Source organism: Dreissena polymorpha, chromosome 3, assembly GCF_020536995.1.
Source record: "Dreissena polymorpha isolate Duluth1 chromosome 3, UMN_Dpol_1.0, whole genome shotgun sequence".
Taxonomy (NCBI): domain Eukaryota; kingdom Metazoa; phylum Mollusca; class Bivalvia; order Myida; family Dreissenidae; genus Dreissena; species Dreissena polymorpha.
In genome coordinates, this window is record NC_068357.1 from 98,732,817 (window position 1) to 98,755,320 (window position 22,504).

Below are 22,504 nucleotides of genomic sequence, written 5' to 3' on the forward strand. Positions count from 1 at the left end.
GTTAAACAACTAAAAACGTTATTGACATACATTTTATCCTGTTTCAGGCCAGAATATTCGACTAGTAAATGGGTCCATGCCTATCCAGGGGCGTCTCGAGGTTTTCTACAACAACACATGGGGAACTGTATGTGATGACGGCTTCACTAGTTTAGAAGCAAAAGTTGTGTGTCGCATGCTGCGATTCACCGGGTTTGTAACATTATTATGTAGATTACAAACGGTACCTGATAAGCTTGTTTTCATCTAACCTAAGCAGGAATTGTTTATGGTGAGTGATTATGGTAGGTGGTTCTCCGGCATGCGTCGTCGTGTGTCATGTGTTGTGTGTCGTCAACAATTTTCTTTTACCAAAACATTTTTTATAAACAGTCTTAATAGTTGTTTAGATCGTCCCGGTATAGCTCAACATAGGTGTTAGAAGAAAAATTGCTACTAACAAGGTCCAGAAATTTAATAGTGTATGGTAGTCCCCTACAAAGTTTGTTTAATTCATCCTCCCGTGTTCAATGTTTGATGTATGTAGTAAAAACGTCAACAAAATCTACAAGCTCAAGTTTTGATATTGGTTATGCAACATGTAGTCCTCTACCAAAATAGTTCAAATCATGGCCTAGTGTCAAAAATTGGCCTTACCAACCATGGCGGTAACTAATTGTCGTTATTGGTTTATATTGAATATGGCGAAAGTTAAGTAGGGTGTTATTCAACATCATAGGATGGCCATGTACCAACTTTGTAAAGAACGTAATTCCCTTATATATGTATACACAATAATATATTATTCTCCTTAATTATAAAATTTAGAGCCTTGATGTTTGTTATTAAGCAACGTACATAAGAGCTGTTCAAGTGTATTTAAAGTTTGTACCTGGAATCAGAACTTGCAGCTGACTAGTGGTCACATGTTACATTAAAAATTCAATAAGCCAATTAACTCTTTAAATCTTTTCTGGTTTATGTGAAACATAATAAAGTGGTATTTTACCGCATGTTTTCGAATCTTTACAATGATGTTTAAATTTGCAGGCTCTTGGGTTTCAGTAGCTAGCCTTAAAGAATTTACTGGGTAGTTTCGCTCTAACATCTCAATATGAATTACGATGAGCGATTAGGGAAAATAGCATTCCTTTAAAGTAGCTATTTTCATGTGTAAAAAGATCAGCTTGTGGCTCTAGAAATACGTGTTTTTATCATTGGATTGGTATTAGAATTTGAAGACTGAAACCATTGCCAGACTAACATAAGACCAGAAGTACACTAGCACTGACTGGTCTTTGCGTTTTAATGTTAGAAGTTGTAACCTGACACCATCCACGAAACATTTTGTGGGGATTTGTCAATGTCTTTCAATTTATTCGACCATTATTTTCAACACTGACACTGTGCTTCAATAACGTAGATAACATTTTTGAAAAGAAAACTCAAAATGAGCATAAATGTAAACTGTAAGTCAACACAAATATACTGCACTGACAGAAAATCAAAAGAATTAAACCAAATAACACTTAATTATGTGTTCAATCAACATACTATCCCGATACCAAAAGTTCGGTCAGATGGACATGTTCTAACTCTCACACTGACCTTACATATTTGGGATTCTTTAATACATAGTAATTGAATAATTGATTATAACTGCAGTAAAAACCAAGTTTGAATGTCTTTCTACTATCACTTTCAACATACATCGATTTAATCCATAAATGTATTGATCAAAGACTGAATTTACTTATCACGGGCTCATACTTGTAGAGGAAAACACACGCGCTTGACTACATAGTCCCATTGATTATCTGTAAAACCGTAGAAAAAGGATAGGAAAGGTTGCTATAAATTCGTGCCTCCTGTTTTAATCTCTCACAATGATCCGCATTAAGAATGTGGAACCAGACTGTCTAAGAATTTCAGATACATAAAGTCCGACTTTTAACATTTATTTGAAATTGAGTAACACTATTACAATTGAAGCTTGATTTGTGGATGCTTTTATTTCAATTATTACACTCTTGGTAGAAACCTGTTCGCAGCCGCAGCCTTAAATAGTGCCGCTTATGGACAGGGTACTGGCCCTATATGGCTGGATGACGTGGCTTGCAACGGTACCGAGTCGTATTTGTCCAACTGCCGGACAAGAAACTGGGGCGAGCACAACTGTGGTCATAACGAAGATGTCGGAGTAGATTGTCGAAGTAAGCATTGTAAAGTAGCATTATGTTTTCTTAAACCGGCGAAAAATGATGATATAACCTGTTTTAAATCATTATAGTAATTGAAACTATTCACATTGTGTTGAACATGCTTATCGTACCACTCAGCTGTCTTTTGTATAAGTATATTCATAGAATTAATATGCATTGTTATCTGAAGTAAAATTACTAACATGAAATAGTATAAAATATATAATTAAATCGATATAATTCGACAACAGCAATTAACTCTAACAATTCATATATAAAGCTGATGTGTAATTGCTATGGTACGTTTCTCAAAATGTTTTCTGTCCACCACATATTACCCACATACTTTGCAGATAAGAAACACACGAGGGCAATGAAAAAAAACACTAAAACTAACGTAGATTATTATAACTTTAGTATTCATACACTTTTTTGTTTATGTATTTCTGTCTTAATTAAACAGTGTTTAGATGTGAATATATCTCCAATTTTATGTTGCTTAGACAATAACAATAATGGCACCATTTAGAGAATGATGATATTAAAATTATACTACCATCATTTCAATGACTAATTACGGGCTTATATTTACTTTAATAAATACGTTTTCCCGCATTTTCGCATTGACGACGCATTTTGGTTGGATAATATACCCATGTGACATTTTTGTAATTTCATAATGAACTAACTTCTAATGCAAATGAAAATACATCTTACCGTAGTACGTTTGTCAACAAGTTTGCGCGAATCTTAACGACGTGGCTTTTCATTCGTTAAGCGCATAATGACCTCATAGTTTTGAGCGAATTTCAACGATATGACGTTCAAAGAAATGAAACCAAACACATTTGAAAAACTAATTTCTTACGCGATTAAAGAGACGTCCGTTGTGGATTTTAGATTGTAAAAATTATAGTTAATGTCTGTTTTGTGTCTTTATTACGTTTCATAAAATTGAGCGATTTTTTTCCGACAGTTCATACAACGAAATGTTTAATTCAAAAGTATAGCAAGACACACAAAACCAAACAATGCACATGTTTGTTTCAAGCACATAAGGCCTATACAGTATTTATTGTAACGATGAGACATTATTTGGTCATACAGTTAAAACCTCATATAACCTGTTTAATACAACATTAAAAAACTCTATTTGATGATCAGACGAAAATGTAAAAGATATTTAAAAACTGAATTAAAATGTAAGACCGTTATTTGAACAATATGTATCCGATGAGTTTTTTAACTGTATATATCGTAAACTGTGCTAGTTCGCCCGTGTGTAAATTCGTGGTATGTGTTTATCTTTAATTATCCCCACGCTTTTTGAAAAAAAGGTGGGGATATTGTGGTTATCTCCGCCGTCCGTCCGTCCGTCCGTCTGTCCGTCCGTCCGTCCTGGCCACTATCTCCTCCTACACTAAAAGCACTAGAACCTTGAAACTTACACACATGGTAGCTATGAGCATATGTGCGACCCTGCACTATTTGGAATTTTGATCTGACCCCTGGGTCAAAAGTTATAGCGGTTGGGGTGGGGCCGCGTCAGAAATTATCACTCAGTTTTTTAGGTTATTTTACATTTACTTCTTTATTTCTACACCGATTCACTTCAAATTGATACTGGACCTCTCTTATGACAATACGGTCAATCTCAACCATGCATGGCCCCATTCCCAACCCTGGGGCGCCCCGCCCACATAGGCCACACCCACCAAAAATTTCCATTTACTATAATTTTTTCATTTCTACACGGATTCACTTCAAATTGATACTGAACTTTTGTTATGACATTAGGGTCAATCTCAACTATGCATGGCCCCAATCCCAACCCTGGGGCGCCCGCCCACATAGGCCACACCCACCAAAAAATTCCATTTACTTTAACTTTTTTATTTCTACACGGATTCACTTCAAATTGATACTGAACTTCCCTTATGACATTAGGGTCAATCTCAACTATGCATGGCCCCATAACCAACCCTGGGGCCCCGCCCACATAGACCACACCCACCCAAAATTGCCTTTACTATAATTTCTTCATTTCTACACCGATTCACTTCAAATTGATATTGAACTTCTCTTATGACAATACAGTCAATCTCAACTATGCATGGCCCCATTACCAACCCTGGGGCGCCCCGCCCACATAGACCACACCCACCCAAAATTGCCTTTTACTATAATTTCTTCATTTCTACACCGATTCACTTCAAATTGATACTGAACCTCTCTTATGACAATACGGTCAATCTCAACTATGCATGGCCCCATTACCAACCCTGGGGCCCCGCCCACATAGACCACACCCGCCCAAAATTGCCTTTTACTATAATTTCTTCATTTCTACACCGATTCACTTCAAATTGATACTGAACTTCTCTTATGACAATACGGTCAATCTCAACTATGCATGGCACAATTACCAATCCTGGGGCGCCCTGCCCACATATGTCACACCCACCCAAAATTGCCTTTTACTATAACTTCTTCATTTCTACACCAATTCACTTCTAATTGATGATAAACTTCTCTTATGACAATACGGTCAATCTCAGCTATGCATGGCCCCATTACCAACCCTGGGGCACACCTAGGTCAAACATTCGGCGTGGGGATACGCGTCGGCCTCTGCCGCGCCATTTCTAGTGTACTATGTGATGTTAGTTAAACCATTTCAATAATATCAAACTTGAGCGTGTTAAAGGTTTGAATAAATGTACTATTTGTTGTTAGTTTACCCAATTATTGTTATTAAGTCAGCGCATAATCTTCATCATGTTTATCGTTTCTCACAGTATGTTTTTATAAGCTTAAAAACGAATAATTTTTAGCAATTAATTAAAAGTCCATAGTATGACCTCACTCATTTTATTAATATAAAACTCGTTGAAATAAATTATGGGTAATTATTATCGATTGATACCATTTCGAATTCTTAAAATGAAATTGTTCCTCAAATCAATATATTTTTTAATTCGTTGAATATTATTTGACACGTTACTGTATGTGCTTTTCGCCGAAGCGTAAGTCTTGAAAATTTTGAGTCGCATTCATATGCAACAAGTCAACGCATATGATCCATTCACTGCAGGCACATGCAATTATCGTTAAAAAGTGTTTGATTGGGCGAGAGGCCAAGTGTCGGCTGCAAAAAGTTAGCTCTGAAAAACGTTGGATTTTAGTGATTATCTTGCCTTGTTGAATCTGGATTTTCGTCACAGTGGTACATGAACATATAGCAAGTACTATTCGCTTTATGTGTAGTTTGTTTTTCATTTTAATTAGTGAATTAATTAGATACAAATAATCTCATAAATATAGTGTATAAAACTTTATACTTTGTACATATATTGGTCACATTTTAGTGAGCGAAAAAACAAGGAATTATGTCGTTCATTCAGTACAATAGAGATAAATTACTGCAGTGTGCATGTGTGGATAGAAAATTGATAAAACCGGACAATGAAACTCTTTCATTATTATCCCCACGCTTTTTGAAAAAAAGGTGGGGATATTGTGGTGATCTCCGCCGTCCGTCCGTCTGTCCGTCCGTCTGTCCGTCCGTCCGTCCTGGCCACTATCTCCTCCTACACTAAAAGCACTAGAACCTTGAAATTTACACACATGGTAGCTATGAGCATATGTGCGACGGTGCACTATTTGGAATTTTGATCTGACCCCTGGGTCAAAAGTTATAGGGGTTGGGGTGGGGCCGCGTCAGAAATTATCACTCATTTTTTTAGGTTATTTTACATTTACTTCTTTATTTCTACACCGATTCACTTCAAATTGATACTGGACCTCACCTATGACAATACGGTCAATCTCAACCATGCATGGCCCAATTCCCAACCCTGGGGCGCCCCGCCCACATAGGCCACACCCACCAAAAATTTCCATTTACTATAATTTTTTCATTTCTACACGGATTCACTTCAAATTGATACTGAACTTTTGTTATGACATTAGGGTCAATCTCAACTATGCATGGCCCCAATCCCAACCCTGGGGCGCCCGCCCACATAGGCCACACCCACCAAAAAAATCCATTTACTATAAAAAAAATTTAGGTTATTTTACATTAACTTCTTCATTTCTACACTGATTCACTTCAAATTGATACTGAACCTCTCTTATGACAAAACGGTCAAACTCAACTATGCATGGCCCCGTTGCCAACCCTGGGGCGCCACGCCCACATAGACCACACCCGCCCAAAATTGCCTTTTACTATAATTTCTTCATTAATACACTGATTCACTTCAAATTGATACTGAACCTCTCTTATGACAATACGGTCAATCTCAACTATGCATGGCCCCATTACCAACCCTGGGGCACCCCGCCCACATAGGCCACACCCTCCCAAAATTGCCTTTTACTATAACTTCTTTATTTTTACACCCATTCACTTCTAATTGATACTGAACTTCTCTTATGACAATACAGTCAATCTCAACTATGCATGGCCCCATGATCAACCCTGGGGCGCCCTTGGGTCAAACATGCGGCGTGGGGATACGCGTCGGCCTCTGCCGCGCCATTTCTAGTTGAAATCATACAGTATCTTGAAATACATAGGCGCCCGGGGCGGTAAACATAAGCTGAAACGAAATCAGGACATCAAACAGGGTGTTCACTTGGAGAATATTAAATTACGAGCAAGAGAAATTCCTACAATAACCAGTAACTTGTCAAATACAGCAAAACCTCTGCAAACCACCCAAAAGACGACCATTCATGATTACCTTATAAAAGTCAAAATTGAAGCTAAAACAACCGTTAGCGGGCAGAAAAACATCAAAATATGCAACATAAATCCTAGATCTGTAAAAAACAAGACCCTGTCTCTCAACGGTTTTATATCAACTTATGAGTTTGATCTTGTAGCTATAACAGAAACCTAGCTTGGACATAGGTAGATAAAACCTGCTTTACCGAGTTCTTATCTGAAGGCTACCAAATAAAACATGTACCACGTCCCAGAGGTCGCCGTGGGGATGGAGTCGCTCTAATACACAAGACTAGCATTGAAATAAAAGTATTGACTTCAACTAAAGACAAACAATTCATTACCATTGGACACATGGACTGTAGTGTAAAGATTAAAGACTACTCTCTACGATTGGCTGTGATCTACAGACCACCTCTATCAAACGGCAATGGCTTGAAATCAAGTACTTTCTTAGAGGAAGAATGGTCCCAGTTTTTATCAAAATATGCAACAACAGATAAAAACATCATTTTGACCGGCGATATGAATTTCCACATTGACGATCCGTCTGATAAAGATACTCTCAAATTCAATAACATACACCATTATTTTGGTATGATGCAGCATGCAAAAGAGCCAACACACGTACGAGGACACACTCTGGACGTTGTGATCACCAGGGACACTGTTGATACGGTATCCAACGTAGTTTTTACCGATCCTTGACTTTCAGTCAGCTCAGGAAACAGCTCTAAAGACCATTATGCCGTCATCTTCAATGCAAGAGCATCAAAACCAGCTCCGGTAAGAAAAATTGTAACCTTTCGGAAACTACGAGAGATCAATATTAAAACATTTAATCAGGATATCACAGAGTCAGAAATACAATTTGAAAATATACGTGACCCTGAAACCCTTGTCCAAACTTATGATACTAAACTTTCAGCTTTGGTAGGCAAACATGCACCACCAAGAACAAAATATCTAACCCTGCGGCCGACTTACCCGTGGTACACGGATGAGCTTTATCACGCTAAACATATCAAACGAAATTTGGAAAGAAAATGGCTAAAATCGAGACTCACTATTGATCATGACATTTATAGAAACCACTGCGCCAAAATGAACAAAATGTTAAAAAAGCACGTGTAGATTTTTATTCAGATAAAGTAACATCCTGTGTCCGTGATCAAAAGAGCACGCACAAAATCACAAAACACTTACTAGATAGTCCATCTGAAATAGCTCTCCCATCTGGCAAAACATCCGATGAGTTAGCACAAGACTTCAATGTTTTTTTCATAGATAAAGTTGAAGGTATCAGAAAAGATATTTCTGAACATGCCCTATTTCATTCAAATTCAAAACAGAGTAAAGATAATAACCCAACAACAGAAACATGCAGTTTGACACATTTCCGTCCGACAACTGAGGAAGAAGTTGAAAAAAGTCATCATGCAATCCCAAAATGAATCTTGAGAGCTTGACCCTATTCCAACTTGGCTCCTGAAAGAATGCAAAACTGTACTGCCACCAATACTGACAAAAATCATCAATCTTTCGATGGAAACAGCAAGTGTGCCGAGATCCTTTGAAACATCACGTATAAGACCTTTATTGAAAAAGCCCACCTTAGATAAAGAAACACTACAAAACTATCGCCCGGTTTTGAATTTGCCGTATGTTTCAAAATTATTGGAGAAAGTTGTCAGCAAAAGAATAGATGAACATTTGACAGAAAACAATTTAAATGAAGAAAACCAGTCTGCATACAGGAAGTTTCCCTCAACAGAAACAGCTTTGTTAAAAGTTCAAAACGATGTCCGACAAACATTTGATAAGAATAAGACTATTGCCAAGCAATAAATGTCCCTTACCGGCTCCACCATTGTCAGATTTTTTTTATTTGTTGCCATAGCAACCAGGATTTTTGACGTAGGAACAAAAAGAAATGACGTGCATAATCTCCAAATTGCCATCTGTCCATTTTTTAAGTTTCATGAAAAAATATGAAGAACTTTTAAAGTTATCACAGGATCCAGAAAAGTGTGACAGATAGACGGACAGACGGACGGACAGACGGACGGACGGACAGACGGACAACAGAGCGCAAACCATAAGGCCCCTTCGGTGAAACCGGTAGGGGACAAAAATGTCACTGTCTTTGTTATGCTGGATCATTCTGCCGCTTTCGACACCATCGACCACAAAACCCTTTTAAACCGCATCGAACAACAGTTTGGCTTTGCTGAAAAACCACTACAGTGGGTAGCTTCCTACCTATCTGACCGCTTCCAAACGGTGAGCATTGACGGCAAAGTATCCGAACCAGTGCGGCATACCTTCAGCGAACCCCAGGGATCTGTGTTAGGCCCAAAATTGTATACCATGTATACTTAACTTGTTGGGGGAAATTTACAAAAAAACATGGACTCGGGCATCACTTCTACGCCGATGACTCGCAGCTCTACCAATCTTTCGAACCCACCGATGGAGCAGCCAAAAACGAAACACTTAACCGAGTTGAAAAGTGTCTCCTAGATATCATCTCGTGGATGAATACAAATATGCTCAAACTTAACACCGAAAAAACCGAGGTCATAGTATTTTCAAGTCAAAACAACGCCAAGTACGTAAATGGTTTCACTGTTTAAAGTAGGTGACTCGACAATTAAACCATCGGAATACGTTCGAAATCTCGGTGCTTGGTTTGATTCAAGAAAGAACATGGGACACTATATTAATGCTATAAGTAGATCCTTTTTCGGTCAGATTAGGCAAATAGGTCACATCTGGCAATATCTTTCTCCAAATGCCACAAAATCCTTGGTCTATTCACTTGTCACATCTCGGCTAGACTATTGCAATGCACTGCTGTATAAAACACAAAAATCAGCTATCAAAAAACTACAAAATGTTCAAACAACTGCTGCGCATGTTATCACAAGAACATCCCGCTATAGTCATATAACACCGATCCTAAAAGAATTACCCTGGCTCCCAGTAGAAAAAATAATTCACTTCAAAATACTTACCAATGCGTTCAAAGCCTTAAATGGACAATCGCCTGTATATCTGAAAAACCTACTTGAAGTCTACGAACCAAGGCGAAACTTAAGATCAAAGAACGAAGTGACTTCATTAGTGATTCTAACGAAGAGTCAATCCGTATCATACGGGGAGCGAAGTTTCATGTACGCTGCTCCCAAACTCTGGAACTCACTACCATCAAACATTCGAGGTTCTTCAACACTGAATTCCTTCAAAAAGGCACTGAACACTCACCTCTTCCTTCAATACTATGCAACATAAGCAGTGGTTTATTCAACTCATTATATAAAATCTCAACCAGCATGAACTGAAAAAAACCTTTTAAAGGAAGCATAATTATTCCTTTTGGGGGGGGGGGTGTGGACTCGTGGTAATGGTATCCTGACGTTACCCTTGTCTCTGTTCTGCTTTGTCTTGCTGATCTTTCTAATCTATGGTTACTGTGCATGTTTTTTACGTAGTACTTATAGTTTAAGTTTTAGATTTTATTGTTTAATTAATTGTCCTGTACATGTAGCTATACATATAGAATAGTTTTTATAGTGTCTTGTTGATCTTTCTAATCTATGGTTAGGGTGCATTTTTTACGTAGTACTTATAGTATAAGTATAATAGAGTAGTTTTATAGTATAATTGAGTTGTATTGATCGATTTCTTTTGAAACAGTGTTGCAAAATGTATTTGTATCTGCGATACGTCAAATGTTCTTATGTAAAGCGCAATTGAACGTGCACTCTTGCATGAAAAGGGTGCTATAATCCGGTATACTACTAATAATAATCATTTAATAATAATAATAATAATAATAATAATAATCATCATCATTTTAAATACGCATTTAAGTCGTACTGATCTAATTCCGCCATTATTTTCCTCAAGTGTTTATGGTAATGCCTCATTTAATGTTAATAACATTTTGTTTATTATTGATTTACATTAAACGTGTATGTCCTTTATTTCGCGCATAATTTTTTTCACAATATATACTGGGCATTGCAGTTTACCTTTTTAAATGTTACACTGGCTGGAAACGTTCACCGGATTTTCATGATTTGTGATCTCTATTGTGAGCAAACCAGGTAAAATACCAAAATTTAGTTAATGTATTATTTATCTTCTTTCGTTTCATTTCTTTTTTTTAAGTGTTGTTAAAGAGTAACAATACGCACCAAAAGCGCACTCTATGTTTTATTTAATTTAAAAATATTAAAGATAAATAAAATAATAAAACTAAGAAGTGCTCGTGCAAAAATAAGAACCCCTATCTCAAACTTTGCAAATTATTGAACAATTCTAGCTAAACATTGGAATAGCGACATGTTTTAAAATATAGTTTTAATATTCATATTGGAAGTTTCTGTCGCGTTCGTTAATAGTTGACCGAGATTTTATCATAAACCGACGGCCTTTTTTTGTTCTGGGAATTCGCTTACAGGAATCGGTGTACATATGTACATGTAAGTAGAGGCCCTTTCCAAAAAAAGTTGAGAATGCCACTTCCTTATACCTTATACGTCTCCTAAAAAAACAACAAACACAACGATATAAATTGAAAATACAGCTTGTATTTTGGTATCTATGCGTACGACCAGACGATTATCCATGCGTACGACAAGATGACACATTTATAACGTATGACAATAAACAAATGTGAACAATTCACATTTTGATATAGATTTCATAACTCATACATGAATTTACGCTCATATAGTTTACATACAAAAAACAACAACTGACTTTATTCATGCAGATAATCATTTTCATGAGAAAACTTGTCAATATTTTATATCCAATAAAATATTAAGAAAATTTACGTGTTCTCTGGTTCGTATCGCAAAGCCGAATGGCTATTCCACGAGCATATTTTCTTGCCAAAACAATACACTGAGCGACCCCTACAGGAGACTTTCTTATGCAAGTTCTTAGGAAAATTACATTTATACCTTATACGTCTCCTAAATAAACAACAAACACAACGATATACAATGAAAATACAGCTTGTATTTTGGTATCTATGCGTACGACCAGATGAACGAAAAGTTCGGGCAAAACTAGCTAAAAATTGATTGACAAGTTTTCTATAAACCAAACAAAAAGCAAACGTTTATAAACCAAGTGATTTAGAGACAATCAGTCTAGAATTCATATCATCTTTCACATATCCATCTCTCTTAAACAGTCTATCTCTTACACCGCTGTTTGCAGCAGATGTAGCTCCTCCTGGTCTCAAAGAGTGCAAACCAAAGCTAGAAATATCTGACACGTGCGATTGAAAAGCCTTAATAAACTGCTCGCGTAAGCTTGTATAAGACATAGCTTTCATGACTTTTCTTGGTTTAAAACCGGTTTTAGTCTTAGAAAAATTGCAAAATATATAATCGTCTCCCTTCAAATTTGCCCATTCAATGTACTTCTGTAGATGTGTGTAAGGACACAATACAGTTCCAGATTAAGCAATTGGTATCCATGACCCGACTCAACAAAAACTTAAATATATGTATCCTCAAGCACAATGTCAGATACTCGTAATTGTAATAATTCTGCACTGCACATAAACCTCGCATAGCCTAATAAACTGGCGACACTAATTCGTTGAGACATTACATCTTTATCTTTGTAAATACGCTTCTACATAGCTAATAATATTTCCACCGTTATAGGATCCTTTTTATTAGTTTGAGTTGACAAAATTCTTTTTGCTCACTCTACTACATTAACTACTATTTTAGAATCAGTAGGAGAATCTAAACCATATAAGTCATGCATCCATTTAATCCCGTAAAATGCAGATAAAACAGGTGCGGGGGGTTTTGCACTTTGTAAAAGAGACACTAAATACATCGCCACCGGAAAAGCCTTGGTGGGCTAAATGCCACTACTCCCTTACTGATTGCACAAAGACCAATTTCTCCATCGCATTAATGCTCCTTCATATTTAGAACCTGTACTTTCTGCTCTTGATTTGCGCAAGATGCCCGGGAGCAGCTCCACCCTGTCCGCCAAGACCTACGGTAACGCCTCAATTTCATCCGCATGGATCTGAAAAAACATATGTTAAAACCACACAAAATAAATACAGATTCTCTTTTACTAACCGATGTACATAATCAATTACAGATCATTCTCAGACAAGCGTCTTACTGATATTCAACTACAGACAAGCGTCTTAATCGCTCTTTAATCACAGACAAGCGTCTGAAATGATATTTAATCACAGACAAGCGTCTTACATATATTTAATCGAAGACAAAAGTCTAAAAATGATATTAAATCATAGACAAGCGTCTAACTTATATTTAATTCCAAACAAGCGTCTTACTGATAATTAATCACCGACAGGCTTCCTACTGATAATTAATCAAAGACAAGCGTCTTACTGATATTTAATCACAGACAAGCGTCTTACTGATATTTAATCTATGACAAGCGTCTCAAATGATATTTAATCATAGACAAGCGTCTTACTGATATTTAATTTCAGACAAGCGTCTTAGCTACATTTGATCACAGACAAGCATTTCAATGATATTAAATCCACTACAAGCGTGTTGATGATATTGAGAAAACGACAAAAATCGTATTCTAACAAGAGTCCTGACAGCCCTGTGGCTTAATAAATACAAAATTATGCATTATCAAGTCTTTGCAACTGCATTGTGATTATATCACAACCTATTCACTTCCTGAAATCCATGTAACAAGCAAGCTGTCAAATTTAAAATTTACGTTGCCGAACATACCGTTTCCACTTTGATATGGAACATAAAATCGCCTGTCAGATGGCAGATGAATAACATCCAATATCTCAGGAATTAAATGTCCATTCGGACATAACAATGGCCAAAATACCGCAGAGGTCCATTGCGAAACAACTAATACACCGCGTGCTCTATCAACCATCATTTTGTTCACAACTCTTGATATAACAGAAATAGGAGGCACAAATAATCCTAATTCAAAAGACCATCTAGCAGTAAATGCATCTATTCCTACCGAACCAGGATTCCAAAATCAGGAATAAAAACGATCTAATTTTCTGTTGTAATGCGATGCAAACCAATCCGTTGTTGGCACACCATTTTTTTCGACTATTAACGCCAATAACTCGTTTGATACCCCCCAAATATCAATGTCCTCTATCTTTGACAAATAGTCTGCCCGTTAATTGTCCGTTCGAGGGACCCACTCAACCTCTAATATAATATTAGTGGCTAAACTTAAATTAAAAATATCCATTGCCAAATCTTGCAAATATCTTTTTCTGGAACATTTTTTAACGATGGCCACAACAGACTGATTATCAGAGAACCATTTAATGCGGTGATGAACAAGCAAGTGTTTGAGAGAACATAGTATTCTAAACACAGCTGTTAATTCCCTCCATGTTGAAGACTTTTGTGCTTCATCAGGTGTGCTTCATCAGTAGACCACATTCCATGCGAAACACCATTGACCGCATCCACTACATAACAACCGTAACCTGCGTGACTAGCGTCAGAGTACACAACTTTGGAACATTTATGTGAATCAAATATAACCATCTTATTCAATTTGGAAAGATTTGCCTGCAAAAAGTTCATTTACACTTTCTTCTGTTATTCTTATCTTAGAATTCCAAGAAATGGTTGAATTTATATCAAAAGTCAAGTACCTGGTCTTGATTTGAGCGATATTTCCAATAACAATTGACATTGGTATGATTTGACCAACAAAACAGGCTATTTTTCTCACAGAAATAGATCTAAGTAATGCAGATTCTTCAATCAATGAGGAGCATGTACATAATGCCTTAGTTTTCCTTTGCTCGGCAATTTGAATCTCACCCTTGAAAGAATCAAGCACAACTCCCAAAAACTGCACGACTTGAACTGGTATCCAAATGCATTTGTCTGCTTTTGGAATAAAACCTGAACTGAGTTAATCTTGTTTTACTTGAGTGCCTAAAACCAAAGTGTTTTTATATGAATCTGAACAACCAAATCCGTCATCAAGAAACATAAGGACGGATTTACCCTCGCTGCGCCATTTTTTGATCAAAGGGCAACAAATCTTTGTGAAAATCCAACAAGCACTACTTAATCCAAACGGAAGTACTAGAAACCGGAAGAAGCGGACCTTGCCGTCCGTCCACTTCCAAGAAAATCCTAGAAAATCACAATGTGGTTTGAAAATTTCAATAAAATGATAAGCGCTTGTAATGCTAAATTTTACAATGAAAAATCCTTTCTTCAAAAACGACAATGCCACTTTTAAATCATCAAATTTAATACTTTGTTTATATAAATGTTTGTTAACAGCTCTTAAATCTAATATAAGTCTCTTTTTTCCATCATCTTTTTTTCTGAAACTGTCAACGGATTAACAACATGTGGAGGTTCCTCGCATATTTCAATTAAATTTCGATCTAACAAATTTTGAATGGCCTCAGACACAAACTCAGTATTACTGCTAGCGGATTTATTATTGTTCAATAACTGCCTTGGTGGCTTGGTGTGAAATGGTATTTTATAACCAGATTTAAAAACAACATAATCATTTGTTCCAATACTTTCCCAAAATTTAATATTTTCACGTAATCGTCCCCGTACAATAATGTCTATGTCACATTTGTCGTATTCAAAATAGTCTTTGGTAAATTTATTATAATCATAAAAATACTCATCTTTCAATGTCTCTGATTGCTCGCGCTTGTGACTGCTACTTGGCCCCGGAAGTGGATGTCTGGGTGTTTTGACCTCTCGGGACGTAAGGACAGTTTCGCCGGAAGTGCGAGAATTCTCCGCAGGCGAAACAACTTCCGGACCGGTTGCACTCGCACTACTGGGTCCGCCGCTGTTGTATGTTCTGCTACCTCGAAAAAGACCACCGCGACCACCGCCATAGAGCCTGCGCATGGGAGCAGCAGCATACGGAAGGAAACGTGATGACGTCATCAGAGACGACTTGCCTTTTGTTGCGTTTGTCTTCTTTTTTACGGCTTTATTGTCAGCTCGGTTAATATTTTTGCTTCGTCCTCGCTGTCGCTAGCCACAGGGTTGGACTCGTACAGCTTCACTGTGTCCCAGCCGCTCTCGGACGTGTCCGCTATGCGTATCAGTTTGTCTCGTTTTTTGATGTTGGTTAACGTTTCCGCTATTAATTCTCGACAATAGCCAGTTTTTCTGTGTTCAATGTTCCAGTCAATTTGTTTTAGATTGTCTGCAATGCCCTCATTGAACTCGAATTGTACTCGGTTTTCTTTGAAACGCCACGTAACGTCCTTTTCTTTCTTGAAACGTTTGACCTCTTCTTGTGCACTAAATGCCGACCCCCGAATCTCTTCCTTCATGTTTTTAAATTCACTAAACAGTAAATTTAATTTGCATGAATTTCATCGTTTGAATTTTCATCCGCCATGTTTCCCAAATACACAGGTGATTGTAGTCGATTCGACTTTACGTCTTCTCTGGTTCGTATCGCAAAGCCGAATGGCTATTCCTGGAGCATATTTGCCCGCCAAAACAATACACTGAGCGACCCCTACAGGAGACTTTCTTATGCAAAGGAAAATAATTTTCCTCTAATTCGCTGCGCTCAAACTAGGAAAATTATATATAACAGCGATGGTGAATATGAAACAAGATGTTTTTTTAAAAATGAAATCACCTGATTTCTAGAGGATCAGCAATGAGTTGATGCACCAAAAAAAACACAATTGTTTTGTATAATCGAGAATAAAATGTTTTGCGATCATGAATATATCTTACCAGCCTAATAAAAGTTTTTAGTTGTTCTTTATGTCAAGGGATGCATTGACAAAGGATATTACGTCAACGGATTATAACAATTGGTCAGATAACGTTTGTGTGTTTAACGTACACGTTAAATAACCACACATGTCTGCATTTGACAAAGTGTGATTTGTATTCGATTTTCATTAATCTTATGTCTCATTAACTTTAAAACGGCATATAAGCTGTGTCCCTATATGCAAGCCGATACGATCATTTTGTTGCAGACACAACAATTTCCATGTGTCGTACGGCATATGTACTAACGCCCAAAACGTTATTCTTTATTTCCCATTATTATACATGTCTTATTTACATGTTGGAGTTTCGAATAAAATATGCAAACTTTTTAAAACTGCAGAAATAATTTTTTGAGTAGTTTTCGTATTTACGAACTTGATTATTATCAGTTTTATTTAAAGTTCAAACAGAGCTCCAGATAAAAATTTGGTCAAATTCTTATTTACTCCCTATTTTAAAAATAAATTCTTATTTTACCCCCTATTTATAAAATTAATTCTTAACAATATATTACCAAATAATTTTGAGTGCTTTAGATTCGCAGTCATTTACACAAGAGCTTATAAGTTCACCAATTATTGACGAAACCATGCTTTGGGTATTTGAATCTAATTGAAAAAATGCATGCAGCAAGGATTTTTGACACTGAAATGGCTTTTTTGCCTTCCACGCTTCAATACACCGCTTCAGTAGGCCATAAAAAATGTTTCTGTAAAACGGTCACTCACACTTCGGCTTTATATAGGTCATAATGGCCTTTTGGTCGCCGTTAAAGTCATATCAAAAACTATATTTAACATTTAATTTTAATGGAATTTTAAATAGGTATACAGTATATTACTTGTGTATAAAAATTACGATTAGTGTAATTAAAATGGTACAATAAACACTAATGACTCGCCTGCAAATCTAGGAGAACAGAATCGAGACCGTTTGGCCTTTGGACCATTCTTAGGTGTGGCTCTTCCTCACAGCAAACGCTTGAGTGACGTTGATTTAAAGTTGTAGCTTTAATTGAGCGCCAAGACGAGCCAGAACTGGGATGAAATGTTTACCATACATAATTTGCTTCTGGAAGATTTACGTACGTTCGAAAATTTCGATTTCGTGTTTTAATTTTTCAATGCATAACTTTACGCAAAGATTTTAAATCTAAATCGTTATTTAAATAATTTAATTCGTTTTTACGCCTTTACGCATGTTATCTGGAGCACTGAGTTCAAACATTACTTTTAGAGTTTGAAAATAAAGCCATGTTGTTGCAAAACTTGTTGATCACTATAAATAAAATATTGTCTACACTGTTTAGCTGTTATATTTAATTTTATAAATTATTGTTACATTTGTGGTAAGTCAAATTGTGTTTTCGGTGATATATCAAAAGTATTGCTATTGTTTTTTGTTAATCATTGATAGTGTTTCACCTCATTTTTGTAACACTTGGTCGTTTGCACAAACGTTCTATACACATAATTATAGATAATATTACTATTTCATATAACTCTAATATGAGAAATGCTGACGAATAAAGTGCATTTGCATAATAGAAACAAATGAAACAAATGAAACAATCCCTTTAATATTTAATGATTAAGCTAAAATTAAATAAAGCTATTACAATGTTCTTGTTGTTTGTTAGTGGTTAAATACTACTACTGTAAAATTAACATAATACAATATTATTTAAAACTAATTTTACAGTTGTCCTGTAGTTTAACAATTAAAAGATTGCTTAAAATATCTCCTCTCCACCGATCTAAAATATTTAATGTTTTGTCGCGTGATAAAGAACATATTGAAATGATTCAAAACGCTTATATATCTGACATCTACAGTCTGAACAAAGATTTGAAAACAATTCATGTCGACTGAGTTACACTTAAACGAAGTTGGTTATCTAGAACGCGTAAAACGAGTTTGCATATTTTATACGTTTAAAGCCAACAACTTCCTACCATTACAATACTGGTTAAATGAGGATTCTGAATGGTAGATTCTGTAACATACAAAACAAAGCTGAAAATTCATTTATTACGTCGGTACTGATAATCTCCAATTTTGTTAACATCATGCCAAGAGGTAAAAATTGGCCCCGCGTGTATACTGAAAATAAAACATAAATCTATACCAGGCCAAGATACGTAAGATTTGTAACAAGATACGATTGACACACTAGCCTTCTATCTTTAAAATTGAAAAATTAATCTTTTAATTACATTTATTTCAATTATATAAATCCACAAGAACTGCTCCAAACGTGTAGGGCAAATTTTCACTTAACTCAAAAATAAAAAATATCATTCTTTAAAAATTGAATTTCTTTTACGTGTTTATCAATGGTACTATTAGTGTTTTAGCATATATAAATATAAGTTATGCTCATTGTTAGATTTAAAACATTAATTAAGTTCTATATATTATGTGTTATGTTATAAACTATGTTAGAATTACTTAAAAGTCAACACTCACTTTGGGTTTAATGATCGACGCAATCACATCCACGTGCTTTAAGTGTTTCGTTAATTACAAGCATCATTTACAGTTTATAAATGTTTAAAAAGCAACGTCTCATTCATCTTAACCAACTTACAATGTTTCGCATCTTGTTTTGTTTCGGTGTTCATGGTCGATGCCTTTAAATTCTTATATATATTCGTGCCTAATAATTTGCTTCTGCAAAAATTCAAGCGAATCACTAGTTCGCGGGATCCTTCCAATTATTATGAAAAAGTAGTTGAAGTACAGTGCTTGTACATTTATGATTAATCAATATCAAAAAAGACGAAAATATAGCACAAAGTACTTTATGTTTTGTGTTTACCTGTTTTTCAACAACATATTTTTCTCATATTAAATTGTATGCGCATAAAGGTACGTTGTTTGTTGATAAGTGACATTGTACAATTTATTAATTTATATATACAAATACGTCATGAAACAAACTTTTACAGATCGACTGGTCTGGCAAACATATTGAGAATCATATAAATAAGGATGCGGCAATTGTAAATTCAACATTTTGCTGGAATTTCAAGAAAAAATACATTTGATCTAGACAGAAAATTGACGATTATTAACACATAATTTTTTTGATCATTGTTCACAACATAAACAATTCCCGGAGGTTCACTTTTTTATAGTAAGATGCCAATGTCACTTCGTATTGCATTGACGTTTAATGGTTTTAGAACACTCTTTAGAACACTAATTTTAGTGTAGAATTGTACGACAATGATTGATTTAAACTTTAGGATCATAATACAATGTCTCGTTATAAGAACTGAATATTGTTACATAATTGAAAATTTGTATTTTCAAAGGTTACATAGATCCTTAAGGATTCTGTATTGTATTGTTTGCCTCTCAATATAATGCAACGTAAACGAAATCAATTTGCAGTTATATTGATACACATTGCCATAAACTTTTGCCTACTGTTAATGAAAGATATGTCAAATATTCTCTTATCTCGCAGAACTCACGTTTGATGAATAGTTAGCATAATATATAAATGAATTACATGTAAAAGAAAATCTATGTGTACAAATTGTGCTTACAAGGTTTCCTTGAAATAATAAGACGTGCAGACAGCTTCTAATGTCTATAACCTTTATGACAACATTGAAAGAATTTACACAACTGGATCCACAAAGCATAAAACAAACTGTTACGAGATTCAAATATGAACAAAATGAAATAAGGCAAGTGATAATTTGTCATATCATTATACACACAACAAAATACATGGCTAGCACAAACACCAATTAATACAATTCGGGTCATTGTTTCCGAACGCTAAATAAAAAAACTAGCATAAGCCCAAACTGCCAACTTGGCACATATTTATTCACAAAACATTAACGTGTAAATAAACATTTACAAAGCTTATAGCTTCGCAATACAATCTAATTGCTACGAACGTTTTTACGTTTAAATGTATGTACAATGGTTAGGATGTTAATCATGTTAACATAACTATAACATTTTAAGACAACACACATGAAAGTAAATAAAAATGTCCACGCACTATTCAAACAATGATCGACTACGAAACGATGACAGAAATTCAGTATAAAAAACCAAAAAGCACATATTTTAAAGTTTACTCAAATTCAGTTTTATCCACATGTTTGATAAGAAGATATGTACCAAATAAATAAGTAAATGCTTTGCCTTCGTATAATTTATATGAGAACAACTTGCAATACAACGTTAAAGAATGATAGTCGAGATTAGGAATTATTTTACAAGCATTAAAAAAGCATTGAATTAGGAACTTATATGTCTGTACTTCGTACAGCCGTTTATACGCAAAAAAATACAGGGAAAAATACATTCAAGTTATATCCTTCTTTAATTATTTAAGTTGGTTAACAATTCAGTCATATTTGCTGTAATCTCTCGTTCATTAATCAGGCGCATAACGTCCTTTGGTAGCATTGCATTAAGTAGAAATAATCTTCTTAATTAAAAAAAGATGATTTGTGTATGATACATTTTATTAAAATATAGCGAGCAAATGTCAATCTGCCACCAACTGGGAGATATATTTTCTTTTTGTTCTAGGAGGAAGCTTCACGATTTTTTTATAAAAAGAACCTTGTTTTTTGGTTATCCAATAACAGGTTTTCTAACAAATATATGGATATTACCATACTAATTTGAGAAGATGGCCTTAAAAGATGAAAATAAGGCTGTATTCATAACTGCGAACTGCATCACATAATGCGAAGATGACACAACATTAAATATATGTAACTGAAAAACCATGGCTTACACATGGTCGAAATTCCTTACATATTGTTTAGTACAAGTTTCAAACTCCTAGGTTAAGTTTGTTTAATGCATTCTTTTCAGTAAATTTCGATGTTTATCAACGCGCTTTTCATTTAGATATTCGTTGACAATTCGTTTAGTTTTGTTGTTAAATAAAACTTTGTTAAAACTAACCAATGAGGTGCACTTCCATTTCTTACAAACACTAAGTTTGAAATAACCAGCTGTTGACAGTCACAATGGCATTTGGGTCTCGGTTTAAACATCCAAATTTCATGCAAAGGAACCGGTTTCAATGCGATTCTGGCTAAGATTTATTTTCAATTTATTTGTATATGTTCAATAGACTTTTCGACACCTTTTAACTTATATGAATATACGTGAATAAAAGCGAATTTATAACGTCATTTTACTATTTAATCGTGTGTTTCATTACACATGGGAATACAATTCGCATTTTTAAAAATTACAATTATCCAATTACATACCGAAAGGTCTTCTATTTGTAAAAGGCTCTCACCAAAAATATTTTTGTCTGGTAGTATTTGTTTTGTTATCATATGTTTAGCGATGCTTTATTGCATGCAATCGATACGAACATGATATTTTTTAGATTGCAAATCTAGATTGCAAATCGTTTTTCCTACACGATTTATATATGTGTGCCAACATCTGTGAAGTTGCGGCTTTAAACATGTCTGTGACTGAAGCCTTGATACCATGGATACTGTAATATACCCATTCTCATAACGTAATTTTGAAAGTTAATTTAGTTAAACAATAATTGATTTTTGATATTCGTTCAAAGCATCTGAATTGATCACTGACAATATTTGACATTATACAGGAAACTCCTGCGAAAGAAAAAAAAATCTTACCGGACATGGGATTCAATAACTTTTTAAATTTATCAAACCTCACCAAATTTTACCGAACCTAAAATGTCCGAGGTCCGACGTCTTGCGCATTTTTAAGTAATGTAGTGATTT

The 22,504-nt window shown here is 35.3% G+C and overlaps 1 protein-coding gene across 1 annotated transcript in view; it reads left to right on the forward strand.

The window, feature by feature from the left end:
• Positions 1-22,504, forward strand: part of LOC127875478 (hemicentin-1-like) — a 62,935-nt gene that overhangs the window by 16,449 nt on the left and 23,982 nt on the right. Inside the window, exons 2-3 of the mRNA XM_052420555.1 lie at positions 48-192; positions 2,017-2,192. The gene's annotated coding sequence lies outside the window, so the exon portion shown is untranslated. The remainder of the gene's footprint in view (positions 1-47; positions 193-2,016; positions 2,193-22,504) is intronic.